Raw genomic sequence first — 17,765 nt, forward strand, 5'->3', positions numbered from 1 at the left:
TACTTGAGCCCTCATAGGAAGGAACACATAGAATGTAATGGATAATAGACATAAAAAATATAAATTCAATCAAGATGTGGTAAGTGCAACAATGGTAATATTAATAACTGCTATAGGAGCACAGAAAACAGAAAAACTACTATACTCACACAGTTTCGTATCTTTCCTGAGAGATCCTTTTTCTAAAACAGTTTGTTCTTAGCCTAAATTGTTAAACATTGTTATTCTCTGTATTTATAATTATTTACATGTTGTCTACTTTAAAAACTGTTAACCATATCAAAAAGTTAATATTCTAATGTTTTTGAACACTTAAAGCATGTCCACTACTGTCACCCCCGACTGAAACAGAGCCCAGATCTTAGCCCTAATGGAAACAAAACAAATATCTGGCAATGTTGGATGAAAACTCTTTCAAAAACGGTGACTTTTAAAATGTAATCCCTGTTGGAACAAAGAATTTTGTGGAATCAGAAGCTGTACATTACTAAGACAGAACTTTCTAAGCATTTTCTTCACAACACTGGTAGAGTGAAATTGTACTAGGAATTACATATAAGAAAAAAATATATCTTTTTAAAGAAAAAATATGGTATGGCCAAAACCCAGAATATTATCACATTGTAAATTAACATTTAACTGAGGTCAGCTTCAATTACTTTAAGTCTATACAAGGGTTAGTCCAGACTACAGACAAGGATTTAGAACACCACCTGTTTTTGTAAAGTTTTATTGGAACACACTCTCATTTATTTATGTATTGTCTATGGCTGCTTTTGTGATACAAGATCAGAGCTGAGTACTTGCTGCAAGGATCTTATAAAATACTTGGCTAAAATACTTACTATTTGGCCATTTAAGAAAGAGTTTGCTATTTATGTCAAAGAGTGTTCTGCCTATGTTTTCCTCTGAGAGTTTTATAGTGTCGGGCCTTATATTTAGGTCTTTAATCCATTTTGAGTTTATTTTTCTGTATGGTGTTAGGGAGTGTCTTAATTTCATTCTTTTACATGTAGCTGTCCAATTTTCCCAGCACCACTTATTGAAGAGACTGTCGTTTTTCCATTGTATATTCTTGCTTTCTTTGTCATAGATTAGGGAACCATAAGTGCATAGGTTTATCTCTGGGCTTTCTATCCTGTTCCATTGATCTATATCTCTGTTTTTGTGCCATTACCATACTGTCTTGATTATTGTAGCTTTGTAGTATCGTCTGAAGTCAGGGAGTCTGATTTCTCCAGCTCCAATTTTCTTTCTCAAGATTTCTTTGGCTATTCAGGGTCTTTTTTGTTTCCACACAAATTGTAAAATTTTTGGTTCTAATTCTGTGAAAAATGCCATTGATAATTTGATAGGGATTGCATTGAATCTGTCGATTTCTTTGGGTAGTATATTCATTCTCACAATATTGATTCTTCCAATCCAAGAACATGGTATATCTCTCTATCTGTTTGTGTAGTCTTTGACTTCTTTCATCAATATCTTATAGCTTTCTGCATACAGGTTTTTGCCTCCTTAGGTGAGTTTATTCCTAGGTATTTTATTCTTTTTATTGCAGTGGTAAATGGGATTGTTTCCTTAATTTATCTTTCTGATATTTTGCTGTTAGTGTATAGAAATCCAAGAGATTTCTGTGTATTAATTTTGTATCCTGCCACTTTACCAAATTCATTGATTAGCTCTAGTAGTTTTCTGGTGGTATCTTTAGGATTTTCTATGTATAACATCGTGTCATCTGCAAACAGTGACAGTTTTACTTCTTTCCAATTTGGATCCATTTTATTTATTTTTCTTCTATGGTTGCCATGGCTAGGACTTCCAGAACTATGTTGAATAATAGTGGTGAGATTGAACACCTTTGTCTTGCTCCTGATCTTAGAGGAAATGCTTTCATTTATTCACCATGGAGAATGATGTTTGCTGTGGGTTTGTCATATATGGCCTCTCTTATGTTGAGGTAGGTTCTCTCTATTCCCACTTTCTGGAGAGTTTTTATCATAAATAGGTGTTGAAGTTTGTCAAAAGTTTTTTCTGCATCTATCGAGATGATCATATGTTTATTCTTCAGTTTGTTAAAAAAAAAAAAAGAAAAAAAGTGTTTGCTGATCCTTGGCAACATATTTTATCAATAACAACAAAACAAGCTCTGGACCATCTTGGGCAGAATAATGAATAACATTGTAAGAAGACATTTCTTACTTAATTCATTTATCAGTAGCTTTCCTATGCAAATATTCTATCCACAATCAATGAGATCTTACTCAAAATCAAATTTTGTCAGCTTTAGTGAGCTACAGTTTTCATACAATAAAATTAATCAATTTAAAATGTGTAATTTGATGAGCTTTGACAAATATATATATAGTTGTATAACCCCTCACACCACAAACATGGAATGGAATAGTTTAGTCACCAACTTTTTTTTTTTTTTTTTTTTTTTGCAGTTAATTTCCTCCTTCCACTCTCTGGTCCCTAGAAACTGCTGATGTACTGTTATAAAAATAGGTTTGTATCTTTCCTTAATGTTCTAAAAAAAAAAAACAAACAAACAAATATGACTGGATCCTGGATTCTTTCACTTAGCACACAGGTTTTGCGATTAATCCATGTAATTTCCTATGTAATTGTCTGTATCAATGATTCAGTTTTTTATATTGCTTACAGTATTCCATTTAATGGTTATACCACAATTTGCTTATGCATTCACTAGTTGATGCACATTTGGGTTATTTCTAGTTTTGGCTACTATGAATAAATTTTCTGTGAATATTTGCCTGATATTATTTGTGTGAATGTATGTTTTCATTTATCTTGGGCCTAGGAGTGGAATTACTGCACAAAATGGTATATTTAACTTTAAATGACTTTGCTAAGCAATTTTTCAGTGATTATCCCATTTTGCTTTCCCACAAGGTATGTGTGAGAGTTCCAGCTGCATCCTCCAAACCCTATGAAGTGTTAGTCTTTTCAATTTTAGACATTATGTGGTTATATAAAAGTGTCATATTATGTTCATAATTTGCATTATCCTAAGTATTACTGATATCAAATATTGTCATCTGTCACCCATTTACTTTTTTGGTAAAATGACTGTTCAAATAATTTAATTATTTCTTAAATTATGTTGCTTGTCGTTATATTATTGAAATGTAATGTTTCTTTACTTATTCTAGTTACTAATTCTTTAAGGGATATATATTTGGCAAACATGTCTCTCAGTCTGTAGCTTATCTTTTCATGTTCTTAATAGTATTTTAAGAAAAGACATGTTAATTTGGATATCAATTTAATTTTGAAAAAAACAAAATATGCTGGAAATTTCATTGAATTGTGTTGAATCTAAAGAACACTTTGGAAAGAATTGATAACAATATTGAGTTTTTTGATCATTTACATGGCCTAACTCCCCATTTATTTATGTATTATTTACTTTCATCTGTGTTTCATTAATTTTAGTATGTGGGCCTTACATATATTTTATTAAGATTCCTTACATGTTTTATATTTTTGATGCTCTTGCAATGATTTTTTTAATTTCAATTTTATATTTATATAGTTATAAAATTGATTTTTAGTGTTAACTTTATATCCTGAAATATTGCTAACTTCACCTATTACTTTTTTTTCTTGTGTAACTATCTTAGTATTGTCTACATAAATGACCATGCTGTCTGTGAATAAATATGGTTTTAGTTATATATTTCCAATATGTATGTGTAATATTTCTTTTTCTTGCCTTATTTTATTGGCCAGGACCTCCAAGTAAAAACTTGAAAATAAATTTTGATAGTTGACATCTTTGATTTGTCCCAGTCTCAAAAGGACTGCATTGAGTCTTCTATTAAGCTTGATGCTACTGTATATGTTCTTTATTATGTTGAGGATGCTTCCTTGTATTCCTGGTTTGATAAAAAAGTATTGCCATAAACTTATGTTGAATTTAGTTATGTGCTAAAATCACATGATTTTTATTTTAAAAAATTCAACAGAGTTAATTATATTAAAATATTTTTGAAAGTTAAGCCAGTTTTGGGTTCCAGAGATAACTCTCATGTTGTATTATCAATTTTAGATATTGTTGAATGTGGTTTGCTAACATTTTATTAAATTTTTATATCCATGTTTATATGGGATATTGATCTGTTGTTTTATTTTAATATATTTGTCTGACAAGGGTATCAGAGTAATGTTAGTGCATTCAAGTGATTTGAATTGACTGTCTTTCACCATTTGCTAGGGTAGAGTTGTTGTTATTTTCCTTAAATATTTGTTTTAATTATTATAGTTCACTAGTAAAGACATCTGATCTTGGGATTTCCATTGATTTTTAACTACAACTTTAATTTCTTTAATATAAAATTACTCAGGCTATGTCCTTTTTCCATAACATGTTTTGTTTGTGTTGTTGATAGAATGTGTCTATTTCAACTAAATTGAGTTTGTTGCAAGGAAGATGCTTGTTATGGTCCTTTATTATTCTCCTTAGTATCTATAATATATTTGTAATGATGTCATCTCTTTCAATCCAGACATAAGAGATTTGTGTTTCTTCCCTTGTTTCCTGATAATTATGGCTTGCAAATTATACATTTATTTTTCTTATATTTGCCCTGGTTCTCTTTGAGTTTTCACTGTTGTTTTCTATGTTCTCTTTTGTGGATCTCTACTCCTTATTTATTATTTCCTTCACTGTGGTTAGTTTGAGTTGATGTTGATTTTCTTTTTGTAGTTTCCTTAGGTAGAATTTCAAGATCATTGATATGAAAATTTTCCATTTTTCTAAAATCATCCTAATGCTATAAATTTCTCTAAAATCACCATTTAATCTCCAATCAACAAATTTTGATATTTTTATTTTGTATTTTCATTAAGCAAGAACTATTATTTTTTTTACATTTTTATAATTTTTTCTTTGACCCTTAAGTTATTTTAAATTATTTTTCCAAATATTTGGGGAACATTCCAAACACCTTTATGTTATTTATTTATAATTTCCTTTTGTTGGGGTTCCAAAATGAATTTGTACAATTTCAAATATTCTATAAAAATTAAGATTAGTTTCATGTTCCAGAATATGGTCCATCTTATTCATATGCATAAGATGGTTTACTCACACACACAGGAAAAAACTGTGTCTTTTCCTGGAGTAATATGAAGCACTCTATAAATATCAATTATATCATGTTGGTTGATAGTGTTGTACAATTCTATCATATCCAGACTAATTTTTTGGATTACTTATTCTACCAACTATTGAGATAGGTGTTTTTGAATATCCACATGCAATTGTGGATTTTCTATACCTTGTCTCAGTTCAATCAGTTTTGCTTCTTGTACACAAATGTTCTTTATCATGTGCATATGCATTTAAGATTGTTGTGAAAAACTGACCTCTTTATCAGTAACCTGTTTTTCTCTGATTATTATTCCTTTCTCTAAAACTACTTCTTGTGTTATTGATATAGCCAGCCCAGTTTACTTTTGAACAATGTTTGTATAGTATATCTTTTTATTATAAATCCACCTATGTTTTCATATTTTAGGTTTTTTTGTTTTTGTTTTTTTTTGTAGACAGCATATTGTTGGATTTTGCCTTTCTTTATCCAATATGAAAATCTCTGTCTTTTACTTAGTGTTGAGAAGATTGCATTTAATGCTTTTTTCTTCTTTATCTGCATTCCTTTACATTGAGTAAATTTTAGAATTCACTTTCATCTTCACTATTGGATTATTAGCTACACTTCATTAATTCTTTTTAAAATGGCTGTTGCTCTAAGATTTAAAATACATATTTTTGACTTTTATTATAATCAAACAATATTATAACACTTCATGTATAATATAAAACCCTAATGACAAAACCCTTCATTTCACCTTTCATGCAGTTTTGTTATTGCTGTTACACATTTTAATTCCACATATATATATTTTTAAATACAATATATTGTTATCATTTTTCTTTAAAGTAGCAATTATATTTCAAAGAGGTTTTCAGAATGAGATTAAAATGTATTTTATATTTACCTATATATTTACTTTTTCTTATCCTCTTCACTTATTTGTGTAGACTAAAATTTCTATCCATTATAATTTTCTTTTTGCCTAAAAGACTTCATTAACATTTATTATAATTCTCCCATCTTCTCATTAATTATGTATGCATTTTTGTGTGTGATGGGAAATATATTTCTACTTCATTTTCAAAAATATGTTTGTTATTTAACATTTTTTTAATTTCAGTATTTTTTAAACATCACTCCACTTTCCCCTGGTTTGTACACTTCTAATGAGGAGTCTGCTATCATCCTTTTTTCCTCATACAAAATGAGTCTTTTCTTTTTTTCTGATTTATTTTAGAATGATTTGCTACCATGAATTGCCTCATAATTGATTATGATATACACTGGCATAATTTTCTTCTTATTTATTCTTCTTAAAATTCTTTGAATGTCTTAGATCTGTGGGTTTCTAACTTTTAACATTTTTGAAATTTTTATACATTTTTTAAAGTTTTACAGTTATTACAAAATATTAGCTATATTCCTCATGTTGTACAATACATACTTGAACCTGTCTTACACCCAATAGTTTGTACCTCCCACTCTTCCACCCCTATATTGCCCCTCTCCCTCCCCACTGGTAACCACAAGTTTGTTCTCTATATCTGTGAGCCTGTTTCTCTTTTGTTATATTCACTAGTTTGTTGTATTTTTTAAATTCCACATATAAGTGATATCATACAGTATTTGTCTTTCTCTGTCTGACTTATTTCACTTGGCATAATGTTCTCCAAGTCTATCCTTGTTGTTGAAAATGGCAAATTTTTGTTCTTTATGATGGCTGAGTAGTATTCCATTGTGTGTATATATATATATATATATATATATATATATATATATATATATATATATACACCACATCTTCTTCATCCATTCATCTTCTGATGTACACTTAGGTTTCTTCCACTGTTCCAAAGTGGCTGCACCAATTTATATTCCCACCAACAGTGTACGGTTGTTCCCTTTTCTTCTCATCCTCTCCAATATTTGTTATTTGTGTTCTTTTTGATAATATTTAATATTTCTATCCCTTATATCTTATTTTGTTTCCATAACTTATCTCTTTTTTCTTTCCTATTGAACTCCAATTACATATATATGATGCTGATTGGTAGTGTTTTAGAGCTCAGTGAAGCACTATTCATTTAAGTATTTTTTTTTTTTAAAATTGTGGATATATTCTATTGCAAGTCTTTCAAATTCACTAGTATTTTCTTGTGTGGTTTTTAATCTGCTGTTAATTTTCTATTCCAAATATTGTATGCTTTTAACTTTAAACTTTTGGTATGGATATTTTTTTAATTGTCTATACCTCTTATCATTGTTCATGCATTTTTTTTCCTACTTAAATACATAGATGTATTTATGAGAGTTTTAATGTTCTGAGTTGTTGATTTCATTATCTCTGTTTCTGGGTCTATTTCTATTTAAATATATTTTCCTGACTATGCATTTTCTTGTTTTGTGCATACCTGATCATTTTTAACTTAATTCCAAATGTGTTACATTGTTGGTTGCTGGATTATATTTTATTCCTTTAAGTAGTGTAAGATTTTTTTTTCTGTCATTTAGTTAAGCTTCTTGCAATCAGTTTGATTCTTCTGAGATTTCTTTTCAAATTTTCTTAGCAGAGATTTTGAGCACCCTTTGCTTTAGGGCTAACTTCCTCACCTCTGCAGTAAAACCCTTTTGTGACAATACTCTTCTGAGAATGTTATCCCATGACCTGGCATTGGAAGTTTTTCCTCATTCATCTGCTGGGAATACAACACATTCTTTGCCCTGTATGAGCTGACTGTTTTTTCTTCCTATTACTTTCTGGTGGTACTTCCCTGATCTTGGTATCTTCCTCACATACATACACAAATCAGTACTCAGCCCAAAACTTAAGGAACCATTCTAGAATACCAATGCTCTCTCTGTAGATCCATCTTTCCAGTACTCTACACTGAAGATTTTAGTTACATCAGTCTCAAACTCTGAATATGCCTCATCAACAGAGAAAAGCTACAAGATTTTTTTCCTCAAACCACTGTTTCATAACATTTTATTTTTTCTGTAGCTGTTATTTCATTATGGCTGAAAGTGAGAACCAGAGATCATTACATGAGATTATGCCATCATGAGTATTACATGCGATAATATATTTAAAGTCCTGATTACTTGGCCTAATATATCAAAGGACCTCAGTAAACATTAATGTGCCTCCTACTTCGATAGGAAGTTATGAATTCTAAAACTCAAATCACATATAACATCTTATTTCAATAGGTGAATACTATTTTAATGGAAGTCAGAAAGAGAGTCAGCTAATTAATGACTGACTCTTGCCTTAAATTTTTCACAAATTCTTGGCCCATGAGGCAGATGCATTTCATTCATATAGGATGAACCTTCTCAGATATTTAATCCCAGATATTTTAACCTTCTCAGATATTGCTTGCACTGAAATAAGAATATGATATCACTATTATGTTTATGGAAGTCAACCACTTTTTAATTTTTTGATTAAAGTGTTTTGTTATGGACTGCATCTCTGTGTCTCCTCACCCCAATTCATACGTTGAAACCATAATCCCAAGAGAATGGCATTAGGAGGCAGAGCCTTTGGGAGGTAATTATGTCATGAGGGTAGCACCCACAGATGGTATTAGTGCTTTTATAAGAGGAGACATCAGAGATCTTGCTCACTTTTTTTCTCTCTCTCAACCATGTTAACGATACAAGAAGATTGCTGTCTGTAAACTAGGATGAGAGCTTTCACCAGAATCTGATCATACCGCTACCCTAATCTTGGATTTCCAGCTTCCAGTGCTGTGAGAAATAAATATTTGTTGTTTAAGCTACCCAATCTATGGTATTCAGGTATAGCAGCCCAAACTGAAAAAGACACATTTTAATCTATGTTTCCTTACATAGAAACAATATAACTCATGAGTACTGAATATGTCTCCACAGACATAAATGCTCTCATTGGAGCAATAAAAGGAATGTTACAAGGTGATGCTCCTCCCTCTTAATACCACTCATATTTCACAAACTGAAAAATTCAAGCTCAGGACTTAATTGTTATGCCTATAGTAAGCAGTTACTATGGGAACATCTGGTGATCTCCCGTTTGACAGATGGCTTCCGCAATTCTAAGTATATATTTTAGCAACTGGAGCAGAAGGGACATATATAGATGTTATTCATGATCACTACTTAACCCACAGAATATGGACAGGGATATGTTCTACATAGAGGTGATCTGCTCCCTCCTCCAAAGGGAATCTCTACATCCAGCCCTTCAAGCTGGACTTAAAACTATGATTTAGCTAACTAAGATTGGATGAAAAATAAAACAAAATGAAAAAAGAAGCCAAGAAATGTAGGTAGAAGATGAGGTTTGGAAACTCAAATCTTATTGGTTGTGTGACCTGAAGTGAGTGCCTAAAAATTTCAGAACTTCCCTAACTCACATATCAAAGGATACATGGTGAGCATAAAAATTACTAGAAAATAACAATAATAATTATATATATTATATATATATATGTGTATGTGTGTGTTGCTACTTTTACAGACCACACTTTTTAAGCAATACTGTCAGCTTTTGCAAAATTATTTACGCATTGACTTCTGTGGATCTGAATTTAAAAGGAAACTGAAACAATAGAAGTATTTTCCTTTCAGGAAGATAAACATAAATTCAAAGGGAATAAGATGACAGATGGGTGTTTTGGAGATTCATAACTCTGAATTCAGCTTGTATTTTATGAAATATTTTCTATATGTATTTATTTGACAGAGATTTTATTTCTAACAGGTGTTTTAGAGCACTACTGAGCACCTCCATAGACTTTTTAAACTTATCTTCTACCATTTGCTTCTGTTTGTGTCTATCAGTAACAGCATTGTCACCTTCATCTGGAGGAGACAGTTTCACAAGTTCATCAACAAGGTCAGCAGCAATAGCCATCTTTAAAACATCCAATCAGGTCTGCAATAGGATCAGGGTGACTGTTTGTTTATCCATTTAATATTTCACTTATTTTTCAAACCTGTTGCTTGGAGCTTATCACCTATTTTATAGTTGTATAATAAGGTTCAAAAGATCTGATTTTTCCATACTGAATTTTTGAAACATAATAGTATTGTGATATCTGTGCAATCCATCACTGTTTTGAAATAAGGGGACAGACTGTTTTTCCAGGGTTAACAGGGATATATCCATTTGCATTGTTTTCTATTGCACTGAGTTTTATATTATGCTGTTACAATATGGAGTTCACACATGGAACAACCTGTATACTAGTGTTAATAGTTGTTCAACATGAATCCTGAACTTGTGTTGTATGGCCAAATATCTTGAGAGTAATTAGTTAAGAATTTGGGACTTGAATACTTTCTGTATCATGAAAATTGTTTCTAAGCAGACTCTAGATTATCTATTTATCTATCACCTATCATCCAACTATATCAAGAGTGAGATTGAAACTTATGTAGTTATACATTGTTTTTATATACACAGTTTTATGTATATAACTATATATGGTCTCTCTGTATAAACATCTATACATAGAAAGAAATGAGTGAAAAAAACATTAAAACTAAAAAGCAAAGCTTATATTCTACTCTATCTGTTTAGACAGAGAGATAAATAACTCTACTTATCAATATCTATATTGATCTATATATTTATTATCTGCCTACCTATATCTATCTATCTATTGAGAGAGAGAGAGAAAGAAGAGAGTATGTGTTTTGCTTTTTACTTTTAATGTTTTTTTTTCAATCATGCTAAGAAAACTGGCTTGGTTTTCCCCAATGAAGTAACAAGATAAAAAAAAAAATATTGAGTTACAGTTTGTTTTACTCTATGGAAATTTTAGATGTTGGGATACATGTACAACAACTATTTGTATTAAGGGTGTAATGCATGGCAATAAGAACACCAATTGGATACTTCCAACCTTTTCAAAATTTATGGTGTTGATCTGCCAGGAATGTTTCATGTGTGGCCATGCTGTAGTTTTTTGAAAGGTGCACTTTGTCTCAAACCTAAATTGTCAGTCAAGATTATATCTTACAATCCTCCATAGACTTAGCGTAAGTTATCTACAGAGCCATTATTAAGGATGCCAAAAGATCTTCTTCAAACATTATATGACAAGGTGTTGTTATTTATTTATTAATTTTTTGAGTTCTCTTATAGATTTTTTACCTGACTGAAATATATCTATGGAAGATAAAAATTACTTAAATGAAAGCTGTAAACATTTAAAGGAAGATCACTTTCAATAATTATCTTCAGATCGTTGAATCACAGAAGCTCAAAACTGGAAAGAAATATCACTAAATATCTGACCAAACTTCCTACTTTTAAAGATGACTACATATACACAAAGAAGACATGACTTGCCCAAAATCTCTCAAGTTAGTCTTGCTCATACCACAGACTACATTGCTATAATGTCATTGTTATGATGAAAAGTCTCTTTCTTGCAATTATTTATTGGGCTTAAAAATGCATAAAGAACACAGAGCTACTTTTACACAGACATATTACTTTAGTGTTCTTGCTGTTGGTGGTATTGTTTCTATTTTGATTGTCATTATATTATTATTATTATCATATTATTATTTTGTGAATCCATTTAGATAACACTAGACCTTTGGTTAGGCTTCAGGTTAAAATATCAAGTTGCAGGTTAAAATATCAAGTTTGTCATTAACAAGCTATGTGACCCAGGTAAATGTTTGAACCTTTAGGACATACATTTTAACAAAATAAGTCATAGTACGAAGTTCATAACCTTTCCGTTCTCTTGCACTCTAGGTTCCTATAGTTCTAACATATATATGTATATACACACACACACACACACATTATATATATATATATATATATATATATATATATATATCTTTAATGCTCCATTATTACAAGAATTTGCAACCTAATATAGTGTCAGCTCTTCTAAATCCTTGATAATTTTTATGTAGGAAAACAAAGAAGTATCCATAATTCACCAACCACGTAAATGAATAGGAAAATTTAGCTTAACAAGAGATACCTGTACAAATAATCTTAATCAAAATATGCCACATCAGACCAAGATCGCAGGAAATTTGGTGCTGTGAAGCGTAAAAATCATGGGCTTATCTATTTCATCTGTGACGAAGAGGGTCTGCCCATGGGCAAATCACATTTTATGTTTTGGAGAATAGAATGGTTTTAGCCACTTCATGTGCACCAAGTGGCATTTGGTCTGGAATACGTTGTGGATTCAGAGACATTGCTCTGTCTTTAGACTTCCTAACCCTCCAAAGAGGTATAGCAGTGAGACCCTGTCACGATGGTTTCTTCTATTCGATGATCATAGTTCCTCAAAGGCAAATAAAATAGATCCTGACCCTTAATGTGTTTCATTGGTCTCGAAAGCATCTGATTCTCAAAAGGTATAGTAGGATTCATAGGACCAGCCAATAAAATTGCCTACAAAGAGAATACTGAAGATTATGGTAGATAACCAACAAAAAACAAGAATAAAGATTTAGAAAAAACCGAGTGAGAGAAATAACCTTTTAATCAGAGTCTAATGGAGTCTTGGATTACTTCTTTTTGTCTGTTGCTGACTGATGAAAAGAACTTACATTCGGGTAAGGCTTATAGATTGCTTATCGTTTGAGTTTCAGAAAACAGAGCACCGAGTACTGAAAAGCTTTTCTACTTTCTGTTAGCTGTTTGGGGAAGGAAGGAAAACCAAATATCTACAAGTATGAATATTGGCCCCAGAGAGTCAGACCTAATCAGAATATAAGATAGTGCCAGTGTGCATGCTATTCAGGAAATTAAGCATTCCATTTACCCATCACTGACTTTAGCATCTGATTTTTAAAAATTAATGAATACATTTTTCTAAAAAAAAATTTTTTAATTATCTCTAGGATGAGACCTTCCAAGGGGAAATTTATAAGCCACTGAAAATAGATTATCAGAAAGAATAGGTCAGCTCAACCATAAGAATAAAAATAAAAGTGTCAAATAAACAAAAGCAGTATTCTGAAAATAAATAAAATTTGAAAACTTTCATGAGCCTAGTATGTAGTTAGAGATTAGCATTATGATGAAATATCACATAAAAATGATTGTATTTATAAATAATTAGTTCCATCAAGTAATTAGATAAAAGACTAGGGAATCAAAGTCAGCTAAAAAATTGCAAATTTTATTGATGCAGACCTTGTATTTAAGTTCTAAATACCTATTAATTGTATAATAGATCCTTTCTTTCATCTTAGCAAGTGTCTGAACCAATACTCTAGGGACATTTCCAAATTCTATTGGAGAAAGAAGTAGATAAAAGACAGTGCATTCAGCCTCTCCGCTCTTTTTATTATCAGTAAGTAGCCAGCTGTTCCATTGTAACCGATTCTGTACTTTGAGCAGACTCACGACAACTATCAAATCAGTGTTTACATTTTCTTAATAATGTTAACTTAAGCATTTTATTGCATGCTCTGCAAACTACCTGAGTGCACTAAAGAAATCTGTCCATGGGAAAGACGGTTAAGCAATAGGCAGACTACATAAAAAGCCCAGCATCTCTAGAGGTTAGCTGCATGACACTTGGAATGACACAAAGCCTCTGTTGCTTTTGTCCAGAGCCAACTGGGAATCCCCTGTGGTCAGAAAAATGTTGGTGAAAGCAAATGCCCTTTGCTGCAAACATCTGGAGCCCTCTGGTCTGTACAGCTTTAAACAGAGGAAGACTGCAGACTTGCTTAAAATCCCGATAAAGTGATGAGATGCAGATTGCTGTTGTTTCCACATTGTTTTTTTTTTTTTTTTAACATCTTTATTGGAGTATAATTGCTTTACAATGCTGTGTTAGTTTCTGCTTTATAACAAAGTGAATCAGCTATATATATACATATATCCCCATACCTCCTCCCTTTTGTGTCTCCCTCCCACCCTCCCTATCCTACCCCTCTAGGTGGTCACAAAGCACCAAGCTGATCTCCCTATGCTATGCAGCTGCTTCCCACTAGCTATCTATTTTACATTTGGTAGTGTATATATGTCCATGCCACTCTCTTACTTCGTCCCAGCTTACCCTTTCACCTCCCCATGTCCTCAAGTCCATTCTCTACATCTGCGTCTTTATTCCTGTCCTACCCCTAGGTTCTTCAGAACCATTTTTTTTTAGATTCCATATATATGTGTTAGCATATGGTATTTATTTTTCTCTTTCTGACTTACTTCACTCTGTATGACAGTCTCTAGGTCCATCCACCTCACTACAAATAACTCAGTTCTGTTTCCTTTTATGGCTGAGTAATATTCCATTGTATATATATGCCACATCTTCTTTATCCATTCATCTGTCAGTGGACACTTAGTTACTTCCATGTCCTGGCTAATGTAAATAAAGCTGCAATGAACAACTCTTTTTGAATTATGGTTTTCTCAGGTCAGAAATAAATGAAAAAAAAATGAAGGAAATGATAGCAAAGACCAATAAAACTAAAAGCTGGTTCTTTGAGAAGATAAACAAAATTGATAAACCATTAGCTAGACTCATCAAGAAAAAAAGGGAGAAGACTCAAATCAATAGAACTAGTAATGAAAAAGGAGAAATAACAACTGACACCACATTATTTTTTAAATGCACATTGTGAAACAAGGCAGCCTTCCTTCCTATTCAGGACTTTGAACAGCAAACGTCGGAAATCAGTTTTGTAATTAATCCGCTCTTGAGTTACCCAAACACAAAATTATACTTGAGCAATTGCCTTAACAGCTAAAATACAGAGCTTATTTTTTCTCCTTGCTCAAATAACTCAGAGATAGAAAATCAGATTTTTTTTTAAACAAAGTCTACTATTCCCTCTTTCAAATGCCTAATAATAATTTAAGCTCCAGCTAAGGCCTTGTAATATTATCCACTTTATCTCTTATAAAGTACAAAAAATAAGGAGGTAAACTATCAACTTTATGTTGCCTATATGAAATTTGGAAATCTGGCTGTTTGAGGTTGAAATTTCTTGCCTTTACCCTAAGATCATTTTCTTCTCTTAAGCTAATGGAATTCCAAATTGCAGTCTCACTTTAGTGGCATGAATATCATTATATGTCCTTAACAAGAATTAGATATTTGGGGGAAAATACAGTAAAATATCTATCTGGGTAAAAAGTGGCACCTTATTATTTCTAGTTATCATAAAATAAAATAAATTTGCAGATCAGTCAAATATGTGAAAAAGAAATAGCAAAAAGCATGAAGTAAAAGATATGGTATATAATAATGTAGTACATATCAAAGTCAATTGGAAAGGTGAACTCACTTATTTATAATATTTATATAGAACTCTTTTACCTAGTGGGCTTATCTAAAATAATATGTAGCTTTCTGACTGGTTAACTGATAATTCATCAATTTTATTAAAATTTCAATAAATTAGTTATGAGCCAGTTTTGATTGCTGAAACACTCCTCTTAAAATGTAATCACACAGGATCAAATGTAATATAGCTAACATAGTGGAGAGATATAGAAAGTCATTGAATACTTGGCTAAGAAATTTCAGATGCCATTAACTTAAAATCAGAATCAAACAAGTTTAATGCTGTGCCTTAACACAGTGGTCTAATGTCAACTCAGGATTATACAATTATATTCTTCTTTTATCTTATTTATCTAAAAACAATAGAAACACTATGGTAAATTTTGTAATATTAATTAAAAAATCTTACTTGCAAACCAAAGAATTTTATTTCCTCTCTAATACCAATGGACAATGTAAATCTGAACTAGTTATATAGCCTTATTTACTCTTCTTTTAATTTTGCACACTACAAATTCTGATTATTGGATCCTAATATGTGTATGCATGTGTGAATTTGTAGGTATACTAATGTGGTAGACAATATAGTTTAAAACCAGCATATGTGTTTCTATAATTTTGGCAATCATTCAGAATTAGTTTGGAGTTTTCAGAAAGATCATATTAATCAAAATCCTCAAACTTTACTTTCCCTTTAATGTGAATAAAATGTATTAAATGTTCATTGAGTTCCCATTTTGGGGGTTCACCAGTACATATGCTCTGTTTTATAATACAATTACTTGCATATGAAATATATATTTTGGAGAATCCATTTCTACTCCCCAGACTCCACATCTGTTCTAAATACCATTGCCACTAACACTATTACCACCACCATCACCTCCATTTATCACCACTACAAATGCAATTTTGCAATGGATCTGGTTATTGAACTGTTTTCCCACCATAAGTTATATTTCCTCTGGATCCAAGACTAGGGAATCTGTAGGTCACTATCTTGGAGCAGAGTTTTACTAGACTCTCCATTTTCTCTTTAGTAGACTGGTCTTCCTGAAAGAATAGAAGAAAAAACCTTGCCTGGCTCTTCCATGTTAAGGAAAACACCAAGTGCGTCTATCATCTAACTGAAAAATCCTTGAAACCCTCTACCAAATGCATTATGAAGTTATATCTCATATTTTAGAACTGTGTCCATTTGGGAGCTGGTGGAGGATGATAGTTTCTTTTCTTTTCTTTCTGTAATCATCAGCCAGCTGAAGTGCTCTGAAATGACAGATAGGTTCTAGAATATCCTGGCCATCTTTCATTTCTTGAACATTTTCATTGAAAAGTGTTCATGGTTCTCTGAGTAATAGCCTAATATTCTATCCTGACCTCTCATGTATTTCATCAGTCCATGACCCTGCCATGAAACTACCTCTATGACAATCGATGAAAAATATATATCTGAGAGCCCCAAGGTGGAATTCCTAAATCATATTATGTCTTCTCAACTCAGGTAAATTAAATACATTATAAGATTGAGGATTTGCCAGATACTTCTATAAGTTCCACTTCTAGTTTTCTGCTCTGACCACACTTAATCAGCTTTTTCATAACAGATAATTTTTTACATGAACATCGCAAAAGCCTATAATATTATAAAGGCAAATATTTATTTTCTCTTGCTAAGATCCTGGCCTGCTTTGAGCAAGCCAGGATAGTGCACACTTATAATTGACTTTTAAAATACAATAATACATATCAGGCTGTGCCAGGGGGATCCTAGCTTTGGAAAATTCATCTCTGTGTAGTGAATGTTTCATAAATCTGGCCTAATTAAAATAGGAATGACTTACAATCATTAATTCTTCAGAAACATGAAAGCACTATTTCAAGCCTATACTCTATTGTACTGAAGTTGCCAGACTATCAACTCCTAAATTCTTTGCTTTTGCACATAATATATGCTAGGTTCTCTGAAGTTATCCTGAAAATGGGGTTGTATTAGTAAAGGTTCTCCAGAGAAATAGAACCAATAGGACAGAGAGGGAGAGGTCTTAAGAAATTGGTTCATTTGTTTATGTGATTATGGGATCTGACAAGTGCAAATTCTGCAGGGCAGTCAGAAGGCTGAAGGCTGAGGCACCAGCTGATGTTGCAGAAGTCCAAAGACAGAATTCCTTTGTCCTCAGGGACTTAACATCATATTTTTTTTAAGGCCTTAAACTGATTGGATGAGACCTATCTAATTTATGGAGGGCAATCTGCTTTACTCAAAGCATACTTACTTAAATGTTAATCACGTCTTAAAAATAACTTTACAGAAAAATCTAGACTGGTGTTTGACCACAGATTGGGTACCATGGATAGCATGGCTTAGCCAAGTTGA

Source organism: Grampus griseus (genome assembly GCF_964374135.1).
Source record: "Grampus griseus genome assembly, chromosome: 1".
Lineage (NCBI taxonomy): Eukaryota > Metazoa > Chordata > Mammalia > Artiodactyla > Delphinidae > Grampus > Grampus griseus.